The 26,288-nt window shown below is 37.8% G+C and overlaps 1 protein-coding gene across 6 annotated transcripts in view; it reads right to left on the reverse strand.

Moving 5' to 3' along the window:
- The window catches only part of MSRA (methionine sulfoxide reductase A), a 334,526-nt gene that overhangs the window by 168,859 nt on the left and 139,379 nt on the right, over positions 1 to 26,288 (reverse strand). The gene's annotated exons all lie outside the window — the stretch shown is intronic.

The following is a 26,288-nucleotide window of genomic DNA, read 5'->3' on the forward strand; positions in this document are numbered from 1 at the left end:
GGTAAATTTTATCAAATAGTTAAAAAAGAATTAACCCCTATCCTTTTCAAACTATACTTTAAAAAATTCAAGAGCAAGAAAGAATCCCACTCTAATTTTAGGAGGCCAGCATTATCCTGATTCCAAAACCAGATAAAAACATTGCAAAGAAAGGCAAGTATAGGCCAATACCTCTGATGAATATAGATGCTAAAATCCTCAACAAAATAATAGCAAATCAAATTCAGGAATACATTGAAAAATCATATACAATGATCAAGTAGAATTTATTCCTGAAATACAATACAAGTTTTATTCAATATCCACAGATCAATTAATATGATGCACCATATAAACAAAATGAAGGGTAAAAATCATATGACTATATAAATTGATGCAGAAAAAGACATTTGACAAAATCCAGCCCCCATTTATGATTTTAAAAAAATACACACCTCTCATATAGTCGGAATAGAGGAAAGATAACTCAACAAAATAAAGGCCATAAATGACAAACCTATGGCTAACAGCATACTCCACAGGGAAAAACTGAAACTATTTTCCTTAAGATGAGGAACAAGACAGGGATGTCTACTTTCACCACTCTTATTTAACAGTATTGGAAGTCCTAGCCACAGCAATCAGACAAGAAGAAAAAATGCTTTTTCTGCATCTACTGAGATTCATGCATTCAAATTGGAAAGGAAGAAGTAAAATTGTCTTTATTTGCAGATTACATAATATTTTATATAGAGAACCCTAAAGATTTAACCAAAAAACTACTAGAACTGATAAATAAAGTCAATAAAGTTTACAAAATAAATAAGCAAAAACCAATAAGATTTTTATACCAATAATGAACTATCAGAGAAACTAAGAAAACAATCACAATTACAATTGTATCCAAATATATGTATATCTAGGGCCCAATTGATTAGAGTGACATCCTGCACACTGAAAGGTCATGGGTTTAATTACTGGTTGGGGAACACTAGATTGCAGTTTCAGTCCCCAGTTGAGGCACCTATGAGAAGTAAGAAGCAGACAGTCAATCTCTCTCTCTCTCTCTCTCTCTCTCTCTCTCTCTCTCTCTCTTCATTCCCTCTAAAATCAATGAATATGTCCTCGGGTAAGGATATAGGGGGGGGGGGGGGGGAAATTTAATCAAAGAGGTAAAAGACCATATACTGAAGAAAAAATTAAAGATGCAAATAAAGTATATACCATGCTCATAAAAAATTAACATAATTAGAATATCCATACTATTCAAAGCAATTCCTATTAAAATACTAATGGCATTTTTCATATAACTAGAACAAGTAATAAAAAAATTGATATGGAACCACAAAGATCCCAAAAAGCCACAGCAATCTTGAGAAAGAATGAAGTTGGAGATATAGTGCTACTTGATATCAAACTATACACAATACAATATACAGATGATGTATAATATTACAGAATTGTGCACCTGAAAACTATATAATTTTATTAACGAATATCACCCTAAAACAGTCAATAAAAAATAAGGGGAAAAAAACTATACTACAAGGCTATAGTAATCAAAACAGCAAGTACTGGCATAAAAATCAGAAACTTAGCTCATTGAAGCAGAATAGAGAGCCCAGATATAAATCCATGCCTATATTGTCAATTAATATATGAAAAAAGACAATAATATACAAAGGGGTAAAGGTAATGGTGTTGGGGAAATTAGACAGATACATGCAAAAAAAAATGAAACTAGACCACCTTCTTATACCATTTACAAGAATAAACTCTAAGTAGATTAAAGTGTTAAATGTAAGACTTGAATCCATAATACACTTAGAGGAAAGCATAGGCAGTAAAAACTCTGACATTTCTCTTAGCAATATTTTTTCTGATATATCTTCTCAGGCAAGGGAAACGGAAAACGTAAACAAATGGGACTACATCAAACTTAAAGATTTTGCACAGCAAAGGAAAACATCAACAAAACAAAACAAAAGTACTGAATGGAAGAAGATATTCACCAATGATACATCCAATAAGGGGCTAATATCCAAGATGTGTCAAAAACTGATACAATTCATATAAAAAAACAAACAAACAACAATCCAATTAGTATATTTCCAGTAGGACATGATTTCATTCATCTAGGGGAAATGGTGAACAACATAGTCTGATGAACAAGAACAGACCCAGAGATAAGGAGCCATGGGTCAGACTGTTGGACCTCAAAGGGAGGGTGGAGATAAAAGGGAGAGATCAACCAAAGGACTTGTGTGCATACATATGAGCCTAACCACTGGCCAAGTACAAAAGGGGGTTGGGGGATTGGAATGGGGAGTTGAGGACAAATATGTGATACCTTCATCAATAAAGAAATTTAAAAAATAAAATAAAATAAATGGGTAAAGTACCTGAACAGACAGTTTTCCAAAGAGGACATACAGATAGCTAATAGACAAGAAAAGATATCCAACATCACCAACAATCAAAGAAATGCTAATTAAATCCACAATGAGATATCACCCTGAACCTGTCAGAATGGCTATCATCAATAAATCAATAAATAACAAGTTCTGGTGAGGTTGTGAATCAAAAATAACTCCTGTGTACTGTTGGTGGGAATGCAGACAGGTGCAGCTAGTAAGGAAAACAGTATAGAAGGTTCTCAAAAAATTAAAAATGGAACTGCCTTATAACATAATGATTCCACTGTTAGAAGTCCAAAAAACTAATTCAAAGGAATATATGCACCCTTATGTTCATTGCAGCATTATTTACAACACCAAGATATGGAAGCAACCTAAGTGCCCATCAATAGGCAAGTAGATTAAAAAAAAAAAAAGTATTACATATATACAATAGAATATTGCTCAGCCATAAAAAAGAATGAAATTTTATCATTTGAGACAGCATGGATGGACATACAAGATATTAAGTGCAAAGTGAAATTAGTCAGACAGAGAAAGACAAATATTTCATTTATATGTGGAATCTAAAGTACAAAATGAACGAACAAACAAAATAGAAACATACTCATAGCTGTAGAGAACAGAATGGTGCTTGCTAGTGGGAAAGTGGTGTGGGGGACTAGCTGAAAAAGGTAAGGGAATTAATAAGTACAAATAGGTAGTTAAAAAATAGTCATGGGGATACAAAGTACAGCATGGGGAATATAGTCAATAATATTGTAATAACTGTATGGTGCCATGTGGGTTCTTGAAATATCAGGAGGAACACAATTATGTGACTGTCTAACCACTATGCTATTTACCTGAAAGTAATGCAAAAATAATATTGAATGTAAACTGTAATTGAAAAATAAAATGAAAATTTTAAAAATTTTTGAGAAACTTATCTGCCTCAGTACCCTGCACTCACTAGCTAGGGCAACTTCTGTGGACTAGCACACTCTTCCTGTTAACTAGCATATTCCATTCTCCAACTCTATTTGCTAGGGGTGTCACTGAAGAACAAACCCTCAGACAACAGATGGGGCAGGAAGAGCAGTCTGTCCTGTTAGAATGGAAACCAACAGGGAGGCCGAGCTTTCAAAAGAACATGTGCAGTCACCACATGTTCCTTCAACATTTTATCCAAACAGTTCCTCTCTTCCAGCTCTTTTCCCCACTTTTATACTTTGCACAAAACACAGCCATGTTCACAGTCATTTCCAGGGCTATCCCACTACTCAGATCCCAGAAAGTTAGGCAGGAGAGCAGGAGTGACACAGATGGTGTACTGCTCCCCCAACCTCTGTACAATTTCTGACAGTTCAAGGACACAAACTCATTTTGCCTCTTTCGCTTGCTCGTAAGGTACACATTTACTTTCCTTTTGACACTTTTAAAGCAGCCTTTTCTATGTAGTTCAAACCATACATCATATCTTTGAAAAATGGTTCAACCTAGAGGCCTAACCCTTGACCATCCACTTGAAAAGACTTCAGAAAAACACGCATTTCCCACTCTCTGCAGGGTCTCCCCACCTGGAAGGCTCGCTGACACCTTGAATTCATTATACCTAACTCCTAATTGACCAACTGAGCCAGCTTCTTCTGTCATCTCTGTTTTAACTGCATGGCATTTTCCTAAACCCTTAGTAGGGAAGCTGGCCGTCTCCTTGTACTTGTCTCAGTCTAAGCAGCTTCCTGGTGTCCCCACTTTCAGAGCTCGTAGCCCCATTTTGAAAATAAGATGTATTTTAATAAACACTGCCTTTATAATCCTTCAAAGTGTGTGTATACATTTTGGAGGGACACCCTATATTCTCCCTCCTTTCCCATTTCCGCTTCCCTTGTTCAGTAACTCCCCAGCTGGTTACTGCCTCTTCAGCTGTCATCGGCCTCAGCTGGCCCCTCACTGCCATCCTCTTTTATATCCCTTTCAGGCTGTTCTTTATCACATCCATTCTCAAACATGTCATTTGTCTTTTTAAAACCACAGAGAGATAATTTGCAAGAATCTTAAAAGCAATAACACCTTTTTACATGAATCTAGTCTTTGTGGAAAGCACTTCTAAGGAAATATTTTTAATTGACAAATACTGATTTTTTTTCCAGAAACTATTTAACAGCATTATTTATAATAAAAATTTTGAAACAACCTGAATATTTAATGTTAAAGTATTTAATAAGTGATGGTTTATTTGTAATAAAGTATTATACATCCATTTTTCTATGATTATTTAATTGCATAGAAAAATATTCAAAATATTATGTTAAGGGGAAAAAAGCAGGGTATTGAACTGTAGAATAAATTTGTTCTTATTTGGTTTAATGCATACACTTTGAAAAACAGACTCAAGAGGAATAAACTGAAATGTGAATAACGGTTATTATCTCTGAATAAGATTAGCAGTGATTTTTTTTTTCTTGTACTTACAGTATTTTCAAATTCTAAAGAAGTATGTATTCCAACGGTCATAATAAAAAAGGAGTTGTTTTTTAAAAAAAATATTTGTATAGATTGATTGACAGTCTGGAAGGAAAACAATGAAATGCTGAAATGATAGCTTCCTCTGGTTGTTCTCTTGGTATTTTTAAATAATTTCCAAATTTTCTCTGATGCACGAGTCACTTTTATAACCAACAAAATGAAGGTGGTTGTTAAAATTCTAAATCCTCTGCCCTCAGCCAAATGAACACTCAAACACGTGATCCCATTACTGCTACCCTTCCTAACTTTCCTGTTTGTCTGCATTCACCACCCCCCACCACCCCACCCCTACCTTTGGAAATCCTGTCCCTACACCCAGAATAACTTCAGAAATTACCATCTCCCTTAAGTCTTTTGAGAATGCCACTCAAATACAGAGTCTCTCTTCTTGGAATCCCAGAGCATTCCTGAGCCTCTTAACTCCAGCCTTTACACAGCCTCCCCTGCGGGATTACTGTTGGCTTCTGTGTGGTCACCTCCTCCCTACACCATGAGCTAAAACATGGAGCCCACCTCTCAGACTTGGCTTTCTCTCTGTCACTTGGCAGGGCACCTTGCATGTATTAGGCTCTTCACGGGGGAAAGGTCTGTTGAATTGAACTGGATTTCTTTGAAAATTTAATGGGCCATCTTTCATAATTATAATGGGCTTTATAATGAAGGTACACCTAGAAACCATAATGCCAGTTTGTGGAGAGTTCAGATCTTCCTTTGAGGCTTCTAAAATGGAAACTTAGTGATTATATGCAGGGAGAAAAATATTTCACTTATCTCTCCTCTACCCAATCCCTGGACTGTAGATATGGATGCAGAAGTACTGAATGTTGTATACTTATACCAAGTCTATATCTCTGAAACATATGTGGTATCAGGAAAGCAACTTATATTCTTTAAGCCTTTGTTTCCTCATCTATAAGCTAGGAATAGAAATTATACTCATCATAGAGTCATTGAAAGAATTTCATGGATAACATAAATGTGTCAAGCATACAGTACCAGTAAGAGTTTGTTTCCATTCTCTTCTCTCATTTTCCCTGCTTGCACTACCTTCTCCCTCTCAGCACACATATGCACAAAATTCCCTGTCGGTCCACCCAAGGTCAGAGCTGCTCCTCCTGTCAGCCTTGCTCTCTGAGATGCAACATCCTCCTGTAGGAGCGCCCCAGAGCCACCCCTCAGTCCTCAAGTGAAACAAGCAGCCTGCCTGGATTCTGCCTCTAGAATTTCTCTGAGCTAGTTTCTCCATTTTCTCAGCATGTGAATCACTGGATACCATTCAAATCAGATGTCCCAACTCTAACAGCTACTTCTGAACCCATCACTTTTTTTAAAAGCTTATCATCTCTTCACAACTCTGCCTTCTCCCTATCTCCTTCCTGCACAGTATCACCAGTCAGGTCTTTGTCACCCCAAACCAACAAAGAATGCAGCCTCTACCAGGGACACTGGGAGCTGGGTGTCTCTGGGTCACTCACTAGCCTCAATGTGTCATCTGAAAAATGAGTTAAACCAAATTATTTCTAACATCCAGCTTCATCTTTGAATGATCCGAGGGCTCTCTGGAGAGAAGTATAAAAAGAAATGAAATCTATTTTCCTCTTCTCAACTTGAACTATAACTAGTGAGCAAATAAAATTTTTCTGCCAAATGCTACATAACCTAGGATCTTTTTCCTTATGTGATAAGAAAAGGAAGCCACATATCACACTAATAACTCTGTATACACAGAATTCCCCAACTACCCTACAAGAAAGACAATCTCAGCCCCACTTTAAGGATGAGAAAATGGAAATTCAAGGGTTAGATCACTTGCCCAAAGACACAGAACTGAGGTAGACCAGGATTCCCACCTAGACATGCCTGGGATTCAAAGCTGATGTTCTTTTTACTATGCCATGCTGCGTCCCTAGAAACAACCTCAGAACCTAGTCTTTGTGGAAAGCTGTGGAGACTTGTAAGTGAGCTGAATTAAGAGGCACCCTATTTTAGATACAGGGCGTGAAGGATAATCCCATGGTAGCACATTATTCATCACAGAGAATTCAGTGGCACCTGCTAAGTAAAAGGCAGTTCGTGAGGATCTCACGCAAACAGCATGATTTTATGGAGCACTCTGCTGGAATTACATGTTCTGTAATGGATTTTACTAGACATAAATAAAGTATATAGAGAGTCAACAGCAAAGACACAGTCCACTATTCACAGCACACTTCCAAGGCACTCCTCTCTATGACTCCCTGTCCTCCTTAAAGGGGGTGATGTCACATCTGGTCCAGCTCATAGCTCTGATCAGGGAGAAAAATCAGAATTCAAATTCCAGTCACAATTTGGTAAGTGTGAACACTTAATCAGAAGGGGAACCTGCAGAGATGGGGAATGTCCTGGATTAAATTCTAGAAACACAACTCAGTAAACCTGAGACTAGAGGTAGCCAGGCCCTGGTCTCAGACACACATTCACAGACCCTGCCGTGTATGGCCTGTGCAAATCACTGCCACCCAGCTGTGCAGCAGAGAAGGAGGCAGGAGAACAGGGATTTGCCAGTAGTTTCAAATCTAAAATACTAGGACTCTCCTAAAGAGGGTGAATACAGGTGGCAGAAATGAGGTCTCGGCATATTTTCTTTGCTAGCTTTAGTTTCTGGCAAACGTACATCATGTTAAATAATTCAAGACAACTTTCTTTATCACTACTCTTACTTTAAAACTGCAAAATTTTCAAATATCTTCTGCTAAAAAATAACTGTATAGAAATTAGACTCTGATTGATGTTTTCAGTATTTGATAACAATTAATTGCCTTCTGTCCACATTAACTGTTAATGCTGCTTTAATTTGATTAATTATTCTTTGCAGTCTCTTCCCTAATTTAAAACGTGCCCATAGACACAGTTACGCTCCACTGTTCCTTTGTACTGTGATTAATGTGGCTCCAGGTCTTTATGCACATCGCTGTACTTCATCCTTTACCCTGGGAATAGTCTCTAAAGAGTACATATCTTTGTTCACCAAGAGGGCTCAAGAACCAGTCCAGGGTTAGAAGGAACCTTACCTCTAATCTAGCTTTAAATGCCCTGATAATATTTAAAAATTTCTCATATCACAGAAAAACATTGTCCAAAACTTGAATTGCCTTCAATCTCTTGAAGTAGTCCTGTTCAACTCTGCAGGTCTAATGACAATTAAAAAGCTCATCCCTGCATGGAGCTGAAACCTGGAATGTTCCCTCCTTGACTCTGATCCTCTCCATTGAGATCATGAAGAACAAATTTAGCTCCTCTTCCTGACAACCTGTCAACACTTTGACCATTTGAAGACAAACTTGGGAACTCCATGGGCCTCCTACTGTCCAAGCTGAATACAAGTTCTTCCATTTGCTCCTCATGAAGACATATTTTTTAATCCATTCACTGTGTGCTCCTCAGAAGGTGCACCAATGTGTCTGCATCCCTTCAAGGGCAGTGGAGCTACAACTGGTCTCAGTTTTGGACTGGTAAGGCAGTAGATTCCCCTGGACAGGATGGCCTTTAGACATGCCGGCACTGTGGAAGCCCAGGCGTTGCAAAATGAGCTCACCAGAAGCAGCAGTGTTCTCACAGCTGCTGGAAGAATCTGGTTGCTAAGGGGATTGAGGATAACACTTAATGAAATACACAGCAGCCCCTCAATTCAAGAGAAACATACTCCTCCTGAGGATGCGAGCATGAGGCTGGAGATGAGGCAGGGTAAAAATGTGCTATGGAATTTTATCAGGGCCTGATATATACAAGTTAACAGTTTGCCTAGGGCAAAGAAAAGAAAGCTCTAAGAAAGAAATAGCATTCATTTTTTCTAAGAGGTGTCCTTTAGCATTTTTCTACTTCCCAGATGTATCTGTTCATGGCCCCTGCCTCTCTAAAGTATTTGCAATTTTATTTTCCTTTGTAGAATGGATAGGAGATTTATGGAACTTCGATGAATAAATGACCGTGATATTTGCCAGGGGGTGTTGATTAACACAGTAGAACCCTTTAAGTTCCAGCTCCTTCCTACAGGACAGATTGGGGTAGAAAAGAAGTTCCAGATGAAGAATACTTCCTGAATGGTCCCCCAAAACAATCTGCAACTACAATATGACCCTCTTCTTATTTTTCTTGAGAAGCAGAAAAACATTAGAGAGAGGCTAGTGTCAGCCTGGATCATTTCACGTCATCAGGAAGGAACAGTATAGCTGAGAGGCTGTTAGTGAAAGACAGAAAAACAATAGGTTGGCAGAAGGGCTCTCAGACTGAAAGAGGGACTGCATGCCTACTGCCACCACCATGGTCCATGCCACCGTCAGCTCACCCTTTGAAGGCAGAGCACCTCTGCCCTTGAGGAAATAGGAACCAGATTTTATTTTTACGTTTGCTGGTAATGTTTGAGGATATGGCTTAAATAGACAAAGCAGAGTTTCTTGTGAAAGAAAAGGAGATAATACAGGTGCTTGGGAAGAACATAGTAAGAAGGCATGTGCAGTAGCCTCCAATAACCTCTAATCTGTTTGTTGTTGTTTTGTTTTGTTTTTTGCAAAAATTAACTCACATCCTTCCAATTCATCCTTCACACTGAAGCTTGAGTGACCTTTTCTGAAATTCAACCACGATCTATCATTTATTTGGTCCTTGTCTTTTTTTTTTTTAATATATTTTATTGATTTTTTACAGAGAGGAAGGGAGAGAGATAGAGAGCTAGAAATGTCGATGAGAGAGAAACATCGACCACCTGCCTCTTGCACACCCCCTACCGGGGATGTGCCCGCAACCAATGTACATGCCCTTGACCGGAATCGAACCTGGGACCTTTCAGTCCGCAGACCAACGCTCTATCCACTGAGCCAAACCAGTTTCGGCAGGTCCTTGTCTTTCTTAAAAGAAAGTATAATTTCCTTAACCTGATAAACTGTGTGGGTAGTGATGTTAGATGACTACCACAGGGATAGGCTCAGCAGAGGAAGGAAACTACCATCTGTTGAAGGTCTAGCTATAATGCAGCCAGCACCACCCTATAGTCTATCCCATAGAGATCTGCCTTATAAGAAAGTTACTATTATTTCCATTTAACAAATGATGATCCAGACTGCAATGATTTGCTAATGAGAGGCAGAGCTAAGGTTTGTACCCAGATCTGAGTTCATCTCAACACAATGTCACTGTGGAACCAGAAGAGGAAAAACAACATGTTCTAAAAGGAGTTGAAGTACGGAAGTGAGAACAGGGATGGTCACTAAGTGAGATAGACCTTTCCTGTTTTAGAGTCATCTATTTTTATTTCATCTCTATCCTCACTTTCTGCTCCTAAGTTGATCCTTGCCTTTGACCCTCCAGATTTGGCATTCATCTTGACTATCTCTAATAATATTTCATCAAATTTATGGATTTGATGTATCTTCCTGGGCTCCTTCTGACACTCCAATTATACATACATTAAACCAACTGACATTATCTCATAATCACCAAAGCTTGGCTCATTTTTTTTAAATATATTTTTGCTCCCATCTTCAGTTTGATAATTTCTACTGACCTGTCTCCAAGTTCACCAATCCCTTTTTATGCAATATCCAATGTCCTATTAAGACTATCCAAAAATAGTTTTATTTTAGATGCCATAGTTTTTAGTCCTAGAAATCCATTTCATTCATTTTTATAGTTTACATTTCTTTGTTAATGTTTCCCTATCTGTTAACCCATTCTGTCTACCTTGTCCTGTAAATTCTTTAATGTATCTGTTTTAAGACCTTGTCTGCTAATTTCAACAGTTGACTCATCTCTGATCCTGCTTCTATTAGCTTTTCTCTTTTACCTTTTCTTATTTATTCACATGTCCAATCATTTCTTTTGCATACTAAACACTGTGGATGATATGTGCTAGATTTTTGTCATCTTATTTCCAGAGACTGTTGAATTTTGTTCTGTTAAACAATTAAATTACTGGTGGGTCATCTTGATCCTATGGAAGCTTAGTTTTAAGTTTTATAAGAATGGGCTTATTTTCCTTTTTCTCCTTAGCCCTATGATATAACCCTTTCTCCTGGTTTTACACTTAGGAGTTTCAAAAAAAAAAACAAAAAAAACAAACAAAAAAAAAACACATAAAATTTTATATCTTTCTAACTTAGCAGGAACGGAACTCCGGCTCTTTGCAAGAACTAAGCAGGTGCTGAAATCTCAGCATTTTATCAATTGCTTTCTCCGGGTTTCCTTGAAGTCTCACATTATATATGCACAAAGTAAACCACAGATTTGAGGGAAATTTGTGCAAAGATGTTGGGATTCCCCCTCTATTACTCGTTCCCTCCAGAATGTTTCCCATTGATTTCTACAATAGCTACTCTAGCAACTCCTAGATTCAACCTGTCTCTTCAGCCTAATATAATAGCCTTTTTCTACTTGCTTTCTCTCTCTCTCTCTCTCTCTCTCTCTCTCTCTCTCTCTCTCTCTCTCTCTTTCTTTCTCTCTCTCTCTCTTTTTTTTTTTTAATAAGGAACTGGGAACTGACCTCAAAAAAAAAAAAAAAAAAAAAAAACCTGGTCAAATGTGGTGCTTGCCAAGTTTGTTTTCCTTATTTCAAGATCTATGTTTTTCCTAGGTTTTGCCCAAAGACCAAAATTTGGTTGTTCTCCAGTCCCTGCAGACAACTGAATTTTAAAAAAATATTTTGTCAAGAGATAAAATTATTCTCAGCTAGTGGTTCAGAAACTTGTGGAAGTTCAGAAATCATCTGAGCCCTGGTCAGACAGTCCAATTAATTGGAGCTTTGTTCTATACATTAAAAGGTTGTAAGTTTGGTTCCCTGTTGGGGCACAAACGGAGGTTGTGGGTTTGATCTCCGATCAGGGAGTGTACAGGAAGCAACTGATTGATGTTTCTCTGACATCAATGTTTTTCTATCTCCCTCCCTCCTTCTCTCTCTGAAAAGCTTTTTTGTTGTTGTTGTTGTTGTTGTTGTTGTTGTTGTATTTTTTTTAATAAATCAACTGAGTTAGAATTTAAACCCAAATTTGGCTGGTAACAAATGTTGGACATTCCATCCAAAGAGTTTTTGGAGCTAGGAGAGTTACAAGATTAATGCAAATGTTGATTTACTTCACTGACAAATTTTAGTCTTATTTTAAGCATTGATTTTGTGTTTTAAATCACATCACTACATTTCTTTTACCTGTACTCCATTCCACATTTTGTGTACACCAGAAATAGAATCTAAAATGCTTCTAAACCATTCAATGCATTGTGGAACAACTCACTTTGAATGAAATCAATGCACACATTCAACATGATTCTGAGTAATTTAATTCCATCTAAAAATGCAAGCAGTATTGGTCTATAATAAAAGCAATAATAATAGCTAAATACTCTCCACAAAGTATTTGTATCTGTTTTAGCTAATGTGTTATTTAATAGGGCCATTTAAATTCTTAATACGCAGGGATAAAAAACACAGTTGACCCTTGAACAGTACAGGTTGGAACTGCATGGGTCCATTTATATGCAGATTTTTGCAATAAATATGTACAGCACTGCCCTAGCCGTTTTGGTTCAGTGGATAGAGCGTCTACGTATGGACCTAAAGGTCCCAGGTTTGATTCCGGTCAAGGGCACATACCTTGGTTGCAGGCTCCTCCTGGGCCCAGGCCCTGGTTGCAGGTCCTACAAGAGGCAACCAATCAATGTGTTTCTCTCACATTGATGTTTCTCTCTGTCTTTTCCTCTCTCATCAACTCTCCCTGAAAATCAATGGAAAAATATTCTCAGGTGAGAATTCACAAACAAACCAACAAATGTATAGCACTGTAAATATATTTTATCTTACTTATGATTCTCCTAATAATATTTTATTTTCTCTATCTTAATTTATGTAAGAATGCACTATATAATCATACAACATAGAAAATACATACTAATCGACTATTTATGGTATCAATAAGGCTCCTGATCAATAGTAGGTTGTTAGTGGTTAAATCTATACACAGATTTTTGACTGCATGGCTGCCAGCACTCCTAATCCCTGAATTGCTCAAACTACGAAGATTTAGCATTTGAGACATAAAAAGGTGTAAAGATTTATTATTATAATTATTATTATTATTGCTGTTGTTGTTATTATTATTTAAAGGCAGTGTGTATTCAAGTCAGAAGTACTGGACTAGGAAGCAATAGCCTCCTAAACAGTACTCCTGCTACTTTACTCATCATCCTAAACATATTATCTTCAATTTAGCAGCCAAAGTGGTTCTTTTAAAAAAATGTCATGTCATGTCACTCCTCTGCCCAAAGTCCTCTAAAAGCTTTCCACAGTGTACACACTACAGTTAACACAATTACTTTATAATTTAACTCCCTTTTAATGTCTGGCCTCTTACTATTCACTCCTCCTTCACCCACCCACCCTCTTTGCTTATTACACCCCAACACACAAGCCTCATGCCCAGCCCATTCCTGCCTCAGGGCCTCTGCCCTTTAATAGTCCTTCTGTCTAGAAGGCTTTATCTACAGATCTCTGCATGACAACTTCCTTTAGGTCTTAGGTTAAATATCACCATTTCATTGACACCCTCCCTGACTACCTTATTTTAAATTGTAACCCCCAACCTCAACCCAGCATTTCTTATTATCCTCCCCATTTTAATCCACAGCACTTATTACACTGTAAAATCCCATACTATATACTTTAGATAGTTATGTTATTTACTGTCCTACCCGAATAGAGTGTAAATTCTTTGAGGGGTAAGAGGGTTTCGGTTTGACTACTGCTGCAATAAATGAACAATTTGATTAATACTTAAATACATTATATGAATGCTAGACCCAGTTCTACCATTAATTAGTAGCCTGACCCTAAAGTCATTTAACCTCCCTGAGATAAATACAAAGAACAAATAAAATTATATATATGAAAATACTTTATAATGTGAAAATTACTTCACAAATATAAAGGTTGTTACTGGTGGTGGTATTTTTACAGACATTTCATTGCTAGGTAGATTTAAAAAGTCCTACATGAAAAAGAAAAAACAGGGACAAAATTTTTAGTCCCATTACCAATTCATTAACAGCAATTGAAAAGCTCTTTGTCATTCAGCTGGTGCATTTGCCCAGCTATTTATGTGTCATTGAAGACCTACATATTGGTATCAGGATTAAAACACAGGCTATCTGCTTAGGAATCCAGCTCTAATTTTTTTACAGACTGGAAAGCAAGAGCAGATGCTGAATCCATGCTGATGAGGCCTTTTCCATCTTCTGGTCATGCTTTTGCACATTACTCTAAAGCTGTTTGGGTAAGACCTGGCCAAAGGACATACTGACCAATCACAAATTTTCAGCCTAAACAAAGGAATGTTTGTAAGCAGTTCCCATGCCTTCATGACAGCTCATTTCATTGGTTCCTTGGGTAGGTCTTTATCTAAGCTCCTAGTGTTATCATATTCATAAAATTTTCCCAGATGACCTTCCCCAAACTCTCTCCCATTAATGTTCCCTATGAGGTGAATACAAACTCTTCCCAATGCAAATGTCAGTGCCATCTGGTCCAAGGTGATACACCAAGGAAGAAAAAGCCTGATGGACAGAGGGTGACAATAAGTTCTTCCAATTACTAAATGAATACATGGATGTATTAAACAAGATGGATTCAGGCTGCCACTGGAGGTATTTTCTCTTGACCTGACAAATGACAATATTATGAAAATTAAGAAACCAGAAAAGGGTCATCACATGGAAAGACACTTGAGATTCAAAGGATTGCATAGTTTAAGAGAGATCAGAAATGTGGTCTTTCTTTTTCCCACAAAAGAAATAGTATTGATTCCTGAGAAAGCTTGATTCTGGAATGTCATGTGAGAATATTTTCATTTGTCTTATGGTAAGCGTATTTTTAAATATCTTTTTGGGTTTGTTCTTGATAAGGTCTACAATGAACTATCATGAGTTCTTTCTATTTTATCATGAATCTTGGAATTGCAGCTGAGACTTGGAAGAATATATGTTGAGGCCTACAGCAGAAAGACATTCATTTAGCAAGCATCACTGTTGATCCCAATTTCTTTGGGCTCAACGAAGATACTTGGTCTCTGTCAATGATAGTCCTTTGTCTAAGTCCTGGGGCATTGTTGACAAAAAAAAAAAAATAATAATAAAATAAAAAATAAAAAGTGTTTTCTGCAATAGTTCCTGGTATATTGCAGACACTAAATTCTATAGAATGTAGAAAACATTCCCAGAGTCTTTCATCGTTCACACTATTTTGGCTAAAGGTATGCTGGGCTAAACAACTGTTTCTCAGCGTGGATCAAATATGTTGCTTCAATTGAATACCACCTTCCTAGACTTTCAGCAATAACATCTCCCGTTATCCCTAGAAACAACAGAACTGGCACTGCTGGATTTTGATGACCCTAAAAAATAACTGTATATTGTATTGGACTTCAGAAATTTCATCTTGAAAATTATTTTAATTTTGTTTACTTTATTTATACACAGCATCATTCCAAACCTATCAAAAATATACATGATAATAATAAAAATAAAATGAGATTTAAAAAAATAAGTGGGTCAGTAAAGAGCTATCCTTCTTTAATCCCAAAATGCTTGGCAGTAAGAACAGCACATAACTTATACCTACTCAGTCTGTGGAAATTGGAGGGCAGAAAGTATGGACAATGCACTCTAATAAACATGTCTTCCTCTACCCTCTAACTCGTTCGCAATATGGCTTTTCCATAGCCAAAGCATGGAAAAGCACCCCAGGTGAAACAGCCCAGTTGTTCGTCTTCATGGTAGGCAGCATTCCTGGGGAGGATTTGTCACTTCTTGGCTGCTTATCCCTTTCCATTATTTCAGTATTTTGAAAGCATTCCATGTCTAGAAGCAAGATTATCTCCAGCCCTCAGGTCCTCCTAGAGTTGGCTTTTTGATCCTGGGACACTGAGGTTCAGGACCAGACCCACATGGCACCATGTCCCCTGGTCTCAAGACCGGTGGTGTGAACAGGGGAGAATAAGGCTGTTTCTTAGATACAGCTTTGCCAGAGACATGACCTTCTGCCACCCGACTATGTGCCACTTCTTTGTTTTACCCAAATCTGTTGAGGAAATCTGTCTACTGTGATTATATTTTCAAGCCTTTGACCAAGTGGTTACAAATATCAATAATTTCATTAAATGCACAAGTGAAAATGGTCATTCAGTCCAATTAAAAATGTTTCCATCACTTGTTAAATCACTTTTGACTTAAGCAACTATACCTATGTATGCTTCTGAGTCATGAATATACATTTAATCCATGCTCAGACACATGGAACAAAATGGCAAATATGGGGAGAAATGAAGCTGCTTTGCTAATCAAACTAGATGTCAAGGTACTAAATAGTTGATAAAATGGAAGTTTCTTTTTATAGAAATATTTCAGTTCATAAATACAGGAAAATGCTAGAATTAAAATGTTATCATCCTGCAGCCTCTAATACAATAATAGATCTAAGCAATGTCATTAATGGCTTCACCAAAAGAGACACAACTGATTATTAAATGCCTCCTGAATGGTTTACACCTATGGATTCTGATCAGGCTTCCAATTCCCAGTTTGCAGAAAATCAGGGGCCTGAAAACATGACCATTCAATCCTCGAATGAAGAAAACAGTGCAAAATAAATCATCTAATTTTTCAAACAAATTGCAAGGGAAAAGAGAGAAATGAACTTACAGATTAAAAGAGACTGAATATTTATATCAACCACTTGAAATGTATGGACTCTATTTGGATCCTGATTCAAGCAAATAGTTTGGGGGGGGGGGGACATTTATGAGACAACAGTGGAAATATGGACTCCTGGGATATTCAATAATAACAAAGAACTATTTTTAGTACAATGATGGCAGTGTGGTGTGTTTTCTTAAAAATTGCTCTTTGGAGATATATATTAAAATGTTCATGGTTGAAATTGTATTATATTTCAGATTTTCTTTCAAATAACCTTGGATGAAGGAGAGTGAGTGGAAATACAGATGAAACATATTCAGCCCTAAGTGATAATTGTTGAAGCTGAGTGAGTGAGGCTTCATTATAGTATCTCTCTGATTTTATGTTTGAAAGTTTTCATAATAAGGAAATAAAAAATAAATATATTTTAAAATCGTGAGAAAAATAACAATGATAGAACATTACCTAAAAGATAAGTAGTCCACTGACTCTTTTTGATACAAGACAAGTAACTTCTAGGTTAAGCCAGAGCTTACCTGCCAGAGAAGCACACTGTGGTACTCATAAGGGCATGTGAACCAAAACTGCCCCTGGTGGATATCAGGAACCCAAAGAGTGGAGCAGTGTGACCAACAGCTCACAAATCTCCTCATGCCTCTCACTCCAAGGTTATTATAGTTGTACCATTTACTGTCTTACATTACATAATGTCCTCCTTATTAATATCCTTGAAAAGAAATTTCTCTCTGGTTCTAGAATCAGGAAATCTTATGATTCCCCCAAGCTTGTAGACTTTCAGTATCATTAAAACTGAAACCAATCACCACTTCACACCATCAGAATGGTAATTAACAAACAAAATAACAAATGTTGTCAAGAATGTAGAGAAATTGAAACCCTTCTGCTTTGTTGATAGGAATGTAAAATGGTTCAGCCATTATGGAAAATGATATGGCAGTTCCTAAAAAAATAAAACATAGAATTACTATATGATCCAGTGATTCCACTTGTGAGTATATAGCCAAAAGAATGAAAAGCAGGGTCTTGGTGTGGCTCAGTTGGTTGAGCATCATCCTACACACCAAAAGGTCTCTTGTTCCATTCCTGATAAGGGTCCATGCCCAGGCTGTGGGCTCGATAGGAGGTTTTTAGGAGGTGGCCAATAGATGTTTCTCTCTCCATCTCCCTTACTCTCTCTTTAAAATTAATAGAAATATTTTTTTAAAGTCTTGGGGTGATATTTGTACACTCATTTATATAGAAATATTATTCACAATAGCCAAAGGTGGAAGGAACAGAGTGTCCATTGACAAATGAATGGATAAACAAAATGTGATATCTACATTCAGTAAAATATTAGCCTTAAAACAGGAATGAAAGGAGAATGGTGGTTGCTTAGGGCTAGGGGGAGGGGAAATGGAAAGTTTTTAATGGATACAGAAATGGATAGTATTTAATGGATACAGAATTTCAGTTGGAAAAGATTAAAAAGTTCAGGAGAGGGTGATGGCGATGGTTGCACAACAATGTGAATGTACTTAATTCTATAGTACATTTAAAAAAGGATAGGTAGTAAATTTTATATTATGTATATTTTACCACAATTTTTAAAAACTGAAACCAATTATACAACTAACTAATCTTTACATATCTGTCAGAAAATATAGAGGCAAATTTGTGGCCAACTTTTATCAGTTATATTGAATTGTGGCATGTGCTTTTTGTATATTTCATTTCTCATATTTTTCTCAGGTCTAACATTTTACTTAAATCTAATAAGTGTTATTTTGCCATCTCTTGTATATACTTTAATTTTCCTTTATTTCATTTTATAACAAGGTCCAAAATAAGTGGTTGGAAAGAATGAAAGGAAGAGAGAGAATATTCTTTTTTATGTTATCTGCAACACAAGCTCAGTATTTTTCTTAAACATGCTGATTGAGTTAAATTGAATAATAATTAACTTTTTTAGTTTTTGTTGTTTTCCATATCTATGTTTCTCTTCTAAAAAATGTTAATTAACAGAGGAGCAGTAAAAACATGGATGTTTCTCCTGCACATCCTTTTGAGCATGTTTTCTCTATAGAAATTTCTGCTGTACTTGTAAAATAAATTAAATAAATTTTTCTCATTTTCAAAACTTTTTTAAAAGTTGTCAAATGGATACTCATTGTATACTAGTGATAATAGTGAAAAAAATAGCTAAAACTGATCAGCTTTATAGTTGAGGCCAAACGAAAAATATTGGTATTTCTTAGAGCTCGGTACTAACTCAGAAGGAAGTCATCAGTCTAATTTAACTTAGGCCAGTGATGAGAGTGGACCTAACAGAAAAGTTTAACAAGGGCTGGCCCATGCCCAGCCAGTATAAGATCAGTTTTCAACTAATGCTGTGTGTTATTCTTCAAAATCCCTGAGTTAAAGGAATAACAGGTCTAATACAGAGACATTATGGATCAAATGGAATGAACCAATGTTGGGTCACCTGCTTGGGGCCTTGATCACAGCTAGCTCTAACTGGGGAGAGCAGATGGCTCCTCAAAGAGTACTGCCCTGGCTGGTCCTGGGAGCAGAAGCGTCTGAGGCCTGGCAGCATGCTGTCAGCCCTATCCTAAATGCCTTGATGACTCATGACATCCTGACAACAACCCTTTGAGGTAATTATTCTTCCTCTTGCTTTATAGATGAGAAATGAGGCTTAGAATAAGTCACAAACTTATCTGAAGTCACCCAGCAAGATTTATCTGACTACAAAGACCTCCGTGAATTCTGAATTCTTTAGAACTTCTCCACACTTTTTTTTCTTGGGGAGGGGACTTATTTTCTGGGTCTGACATGCATTCCACAATGCTGAGGCTGATGGATACGTGGTCTCTAAATAAGTGAAGTATTACTCTAACAAACATTTGATTTATTTCTCTCTACAATGAGTTTAGCTCCATTCTCTAAGCACAGAAATCCCCAGACACTTTCCAGTTTCCATTCTCTAAATCTATTTCCACCCTTTCCCACACCGGGACACCCTCTCTGACTCCAGCTGTGTTCTCTTGGATCAGGTGGGCTGCCATATAAATCAAAAGGCATTTTCAAAATAGGATTGGAAAGGTCTCTTCCTCTTTCCTTTCCCCTATTTCCTGACTTCTCTGCACTCAAAAAGGAAATAAAAATTGAGATTACCACACACATGAAAAAAATATATACAAGATAAAGTGCATCTTAAAACATGGCTCCAAATGACCAATTACTGTCCCATAAAGGTGCTTCAGCTTACCATGGGAAGAAAGCCCATTTTTGTTTCCCCAAGTATCTCATCACTTAAGAACTTTGCACTAGTTAGCTGCCTGCTGTTCTAACAGCCTTGTGAATTTAGATTGTTTGGTTAATTATAAACACATTTCAAAGTCATTCTTTCTGGCTATTCCCTAGAATGAGTGACTGCCATTCCACAGTCCACAGAATGGTCTTCAGTAGTTTTCGGTCAAGGTTCAGGGAGAAATATGCCACACTGGGATTTGATTATTTACCAACATAATGTTGGACTCAAGCCAATGAGACACCAATATATTTTCCTTTGAAGTCCGACATATTGCCTGCTGCTTTCAATGCTGTTTTCTTGGCTGGCAGACAAAATAACTGTGGCTGTTTCAAAAATCACCTCCAATTCAAGTGGGGAGGGGAGGTGTCTTGATTGGTTCATCTTACAGTCACTGAGCTCATTCTTCCTTGGGGTGGAAGTGAGTCCCAGAGTGGGCTGCATGTATGGGCCTCTGACAGCCATGGCCCCTGCCCTGGGATCAGTCCTTGACAAAGCTATTCAAGAAAGAGGCTAACGAATTCTTGGCAGCGTGACTATAAACAGACGTGTGCAACGAGATCATCATCAAGTTTCCATGATGTCTTCGCTGTCTTTGGCTCCCTCTTATTTGGAGAGCCCTAAGAGAACCTGACAGAAAAAATGGATTTTGCAGGGATTTGAGTTCACAGAGCTATTGCTCTCAGACTCCTGGAAGCCAAAAAGCCCATGACAACCCTAGGAATTTGCTGAGGCACTTCTGCTGTTGTTCCTTGTATCAATTCCTGAACATGATGATCTGTCATGGCAGAATCTTACCTCTCACTAATGGTAGGATCAAAGAATTTAGAGTAAGCAGTAATTGCTTTTCAAAAAGGTTTAACATTCTGAAACAAAGTAAATTCTCATTTATTGAGAAGAAAGGATCTTAAAGGCTATTTAGCCCCACTTCTCAATTGGTTAGGAATGACCTCTTTCATTCAAATACCTCTAATGATGGTGAGCTCATTAACTTACATCACTGAACAGTATTAGTACAATGTTAAAATTGCAAGAGTATAATCAGATCAATTCCCCATCTCTTATTTGATTGCTATGGTTTTATAAATATAACTTAACTTGTAACTTCAAGTCATTCAGAAAGAATGTAACAGTATATATTGAGTAAAATATGAGAAGTTAATATAACTACTGGTGTTATACTATCATATATATTATATAAAATGTTAAGTCTACAGTATTGTAATTTTCCACTTGTTTACCTCCATTTATATATCTTATCTCATTGCTTTTCAATTTCAACTTTAATCAATGTGTATTTATTACTCGGCACAATATTTTATAATGTACATTCTCATTATAGGGAAATTCGTGCAAGCGGCCCTAAGGTCCTGCCCATTGATCATTCTGGAAAGTTGTTCTGCTGTGCGGTCTAATTAGCATATTAGCTCTTTATTATTTAGGATCTTTTTTAACAGCACTCCTTTCACTCTCAAAAGTATCCTGCTTTGGATAATATATTTATGGACAAGTACCATACTTTAAAGTTTTTTTTTTAAAAAAACACACTATAATTTCAGTTTTTTAAATTGTACTAAAAACTTCACAAATTAAGACAGGAATCCCAATCCCAACTTTTCTGCACTCTTCTCAATAAGCTCTTATTTTATTTTGAAAAGATAAATCTTCTTGACCATGGAATATTTTTAATAAAATATAAAGCTGCTCTGTGCTACAGCCACCACAGAGAGGTGTAGCATGTGTTCTCGGCGTGGACAGAGTGGCCCTCTGCCAAAGGGTTGTCACTTTCAATAAGCTATTGAGAGCCAAGAGACCTTTCTGAGTCAGGTAGAGCCTGCTGGCAAATGTAATGTGGATGTCCTCGTGCCTGAGAAAGCATTCCCTCTACTTGACCAGGTTTCTTTCATCTTTGTGTGACTCAGTTTCTCTGTCTCTAAAGGTACACAATAAAGCCAACTTCACAGGGCCAGTGAAGGATTAAAGGGATGTTAGCCATGGGGCCCTCTCAGCTATCAGGAACAAAGGCATTAAGTAATTGCAAAATGTTCGATTCTGCTTCTCCAGCTTGTAAAAAAAGGTCTCCCACTGACTTGAAAGAGAGCATCATACACAGACAGGGAGAAACCCATGGGAGAGCAGAGCCTATTACTTTCATTATCATTGTCCTAAAGTGCAGAGGAGAGAGCGCAACACAGAAGCTAAAGAACTGTGGTCACAGAAAATCAAGACAAGAACTTACCAATGGGCCACAAAGAAAATCTGAAAAGATGAACATCTTAACTTTAAAATTAATCTATAAAGGCCCTGACCTGTTTGACTCAGTGGATAGAGCGTCAGCCTGCATACTGAAGGGTCCCAGGTTTGATTCTGGTCAGGGGCACGTGCCTGGGTTGTGGGCTTGATCCCAGTAGGGGGCATGTAAGAGGCAAACAATCAATGATTCTCTCTCTCTCTTCATTGATGTTTCTCTCTCTCTCTCTCTCTCTCTCTCTCTCTCTCTCTCTCTCTATCTCCTCTTTCCTCTCTGAAATCAATAAAATATATATATATATATTTTTTTTTTTTTTTAAACCACACACACCTTCTGCCTTAATAAAAATAATAATAATCTGTGAAGATTATAGGCCAGAAACTAGGAAATAATCTAAAGGGTATCCCCCAAAAAATATATACACACTTTAATAACTGATGACTCTCTTAATTTTCACTCCTTTTCAGGCTTAACTAATTTGAAATAATGGGTGAAGTCAGACTAAGCTTTGAACAAATAAATTTTATCCTAAAATGCCACTAGACTTTTTTTTTTATGGGAGTACATAAAAGATAAAGTTTAAGGTACAAAACCAGCAACAGTTGATGAATTGAAGGTGTATGATTAATGGATTGAAAGTGTACATCAATTGAACTAAATGATTCTTGATGTTTGTGATTCCATTGCTTTGCATTATCAGCACTGCCTAGACCAGAATGGTCATCAGTTTGAAAATAAGCATTGACAAAAAAAAATCATTCATTTTTGTAGATTCTTTTAAATTTTGAAAATGAACTATATGTTAATAAACACTGACTTTATAATCATTCCTAATGCGTATGCAGTTTTTCGGGACACCTTATATATGTTCTCTGGTCACTTGATACAATAACATATTCATGTATTTTTCACAACGGAGCATGCCCTGTCCCTCACTCTACCCTTCCTTACAGTAGCCACTCCAATATAAATGCCTACTGGCAGTTCAATGACCACTTTCAGAGTGGATTAAATTTAAAAGCTCCTATTTCAACATCATGGTACATTCAAATGATTAAGCAAGGGATAATGAAATTAGTGATGCAATTTTGGCATAAAATATTAAAACCTCCAAGAGAGAAGAATGAGTTTGGACAAGTAGAAAGTGCTACTGTTGCTTCAGTGAAGTCACAGTCAAGTACTAGTATATGTAAGACACTCTCCTCTATATTACATGCTACTAACAATGGGAAAGATAAATAGTTGGAGATGTCACTACAAGCAAAAGCTGTGGCTCACGAGCCCTTCAGAGCACCCTGGGAATGCATAGAAATTCACAGATCCATTTGCCAAATTGGCTTAGCTGGAAATCGCACTCTTGTGCATGGATCCAGCTGAAAGGCACTTCTGAATCTACCTGCCTAGTACTAGGACTGTCCTTCAGAAACCAAGTTTCCCCCTATATCAGAACAGGGAAATGTGTTAAGACAGGTATTATTTTACATTTCCCAATATGACACGAGACCTAGGGTCTCAGGGTTGAAAAATCTAAAAGATAAAAACAGTCTTTAAAAGAACCCTTTGAACACTGACGTGATATTTGTGACCCCTGGTGAAAGACACTGTGCTGAGCCGACAACTTAGGTAAAATGGCCTCACCTGCACTTCATTCCTCAGAGAGAGTTATGAGTAAAATATCTGGCACACATTTTTAGAGGGTGCATTATGCTTAGTTCTTAAAAAATCAAATCCTTCATTTAAATGTCTGGGTAGAATAATCCCTAACCACTGATATTGCAAAAGGTGACAGCCCATACAGAGCAAGATGTACAAATGCCTAGCCAGGATGAGCTCTCTGTCTCATAACTCTTCAACGGGTAAATCACCACTGATTGCTAACTCTGATTCCAGCTCTGGGCTTAAGGAAACATTTTATCCTGAGTAGGCTAATATATAATAGATATGGGTTGTCTGAGTCTAATTTCCACCTCAAAGAAACTTCAATGCTAAAAGCAGTGATACAAACAAAAGCCCTTGCAAGAAACTGCCATCTAGAGCAGGGCAAGGAAATGCCAGAGAAGGCAGGGAAGTTTGTTTTTTTTGTGGTTTTTTTTTTTTTTTTTTTTGGAAGGTGGGGGGGGGGGGGGGCGGGACGCTGCAGGTTTTAGGATGGAAGAGATTGCAGAACCTGTCTGAAGGCGGGCAGGAAGAAACCAGAACAAAAAGCTGAAAATCCAGAGAACAGAGATGGAGATCCCTGAGAAGATGCTAAGGGGTGGGTCCCAGAACACTGTTGGAAAGAAGATGGGAGGAGGAGAAGGAGAGGGCAGACAGGAAGTGGATACAAGGAAGAACAGTGAAGGAGGAAAGGAAGGGAGAAAGTGCCTGATGTAGAAACATTTTGAAGGAAGTTTAAGTGATATCAGATAGCAGGTGAGAAATCGTGAATTAAAAATAAGCTCCCATCCAGCCATCATAGCTCAGTGGTTGAGTATTGACCAGGAGGTCACAATTCAATTCCCAATTAGTACACAATCCCTGGTGTGAGTCATGAAGGTGGCAACCAATCAATGATTCTCTCTCATCATTAATGTTTCTATCTCTCTCCCTTCCCTTCCTCTCTGAAATCAATAAAAATAAATTTTTTAAAGTAAATAAAAATTTTAAAAAGGAATTCTCCACCAAAAGGTTTAGAATCTAACAGAGAAGTGCTGCTCCACCATATAATAGCACTCCTTTGAAGAAGGGTGGACAAAAGTAGGTTTACAGTAGTTTCTATGGAAAAAGACATGCAGGTTATGATTATTATTATAATAGTTTTATTAACTCAAAAGAATGGTGCAATGCACAGTGCACTTAGGTACAATCTCGTAAGTGCTCAAATTGCCGGCCTTTGTTATGTCACATACTTGCATTCTACTTTCTACACTCAAGCACTTTGGCACAGAGCTCTTTATTGTCTTCAGTCTTTTAACATGCTTCTCTCATTCAGCAATCACATCATTCACAGTATGCGATTTCTGTGAAAAGACTTTATCTTTGACAACACCCAAAAGTCCTCTGGGGTGAGAGGTTTGGAGACTGTGGTGGCCATGCCACTGGCCCTCATCCACCTGTCCACCTGTTGGGTACTTACAATGGTAAATCTTCTTCTGCCCACCCCTGTATACGTTCAGAGATCACATATTTTTTTTTCAACTTAAAACATTTTAATTGACTAGTGGCCCGGAGCATAAAATTCATCATGGTAGGGGGTGGAAGGAGGGGGGTGGAGTTCCCTCAGCCCAGCCTGCACCCTTTCCAATCTGGGACCTGTCAAGCGATGTCCAATTTGGACATCCCTCTCACAATTCGGGACCACTGGCTCCTAACTGCTCACCTGCCTGCTTGCCTGATCGCCCTAACCTCTCTGCCTGCCAGCCTGCTTACCCCCAACTTCCTCCCCCTGCCAGCCTTCTCGCCCCCCAACTGCCCCCCCCTTGCCAGCCTGAGCCCCCAACTGCTTCATGCCCCTCCCTCCACTGCCCCCCACTGGTCTGCTCGCCCCCAATTCCCCCCACGGCCTGCTTGCCCCCAACTACCTACCCACCCTGGCCTGATCATTCCCAACTGCCCTCCCATCCTTGCCTAATCATCCCTAACAGCCTCTGCCTCAGCCCCGCCACCATGGCTTTGTCTAAAAGGACGCCTGGAAGGTCTCCCAGAAGGTCTCCCAGTCTAATTAGCATATTACCCTTTTATTACTATAGATTAGTATAGATAGAAGAAAGATGTTTCCTCCTAAGGAATATGCTCAATTCATAATGGAGGAGACAGAGGTCATTCAACTAGACCGAGTTTTGTGAAATAATTCAAAACTACTTGAATTCCACCCAGAATTCAACTAAGTTATATATCGATGTAGAAGAAAAAAAATCCCTCCCCACAAAGAAAAACACAAGCCCTAAATGACCAGGTTAATTCACAGTGTGGACTTAAGAAGTAGCAAATGCACAGTTTGATATTTGGTCTGCAAGGTGAGGGAGAAAAACATATTAAAATATATAGAATAAGCTTTTCTGATCCCAGTAATACTAAAAACTCAGTAGTTTGGAGGGAGGAGGGGTTGGCTCCGATGATTTGTACATAT

Source organism: Pipistrellus kuhlii, unplaced genomic scaffold (genome assembly GCF_014108245.1).
Source record: "Pipistrellus kuhlii isolate mPipKuh1 unplaced genomic scaffold, mPipKuh1.p scaffold_m20_p_8, whole genome shotgun sequence".
Taxonomy (NCBI): Eukaryota; Metazoa; Chordata; class Mammalia; order Chiroptera; family Vespertilionidae; genus Pipistrellus; species Pipistrellus kuhlii.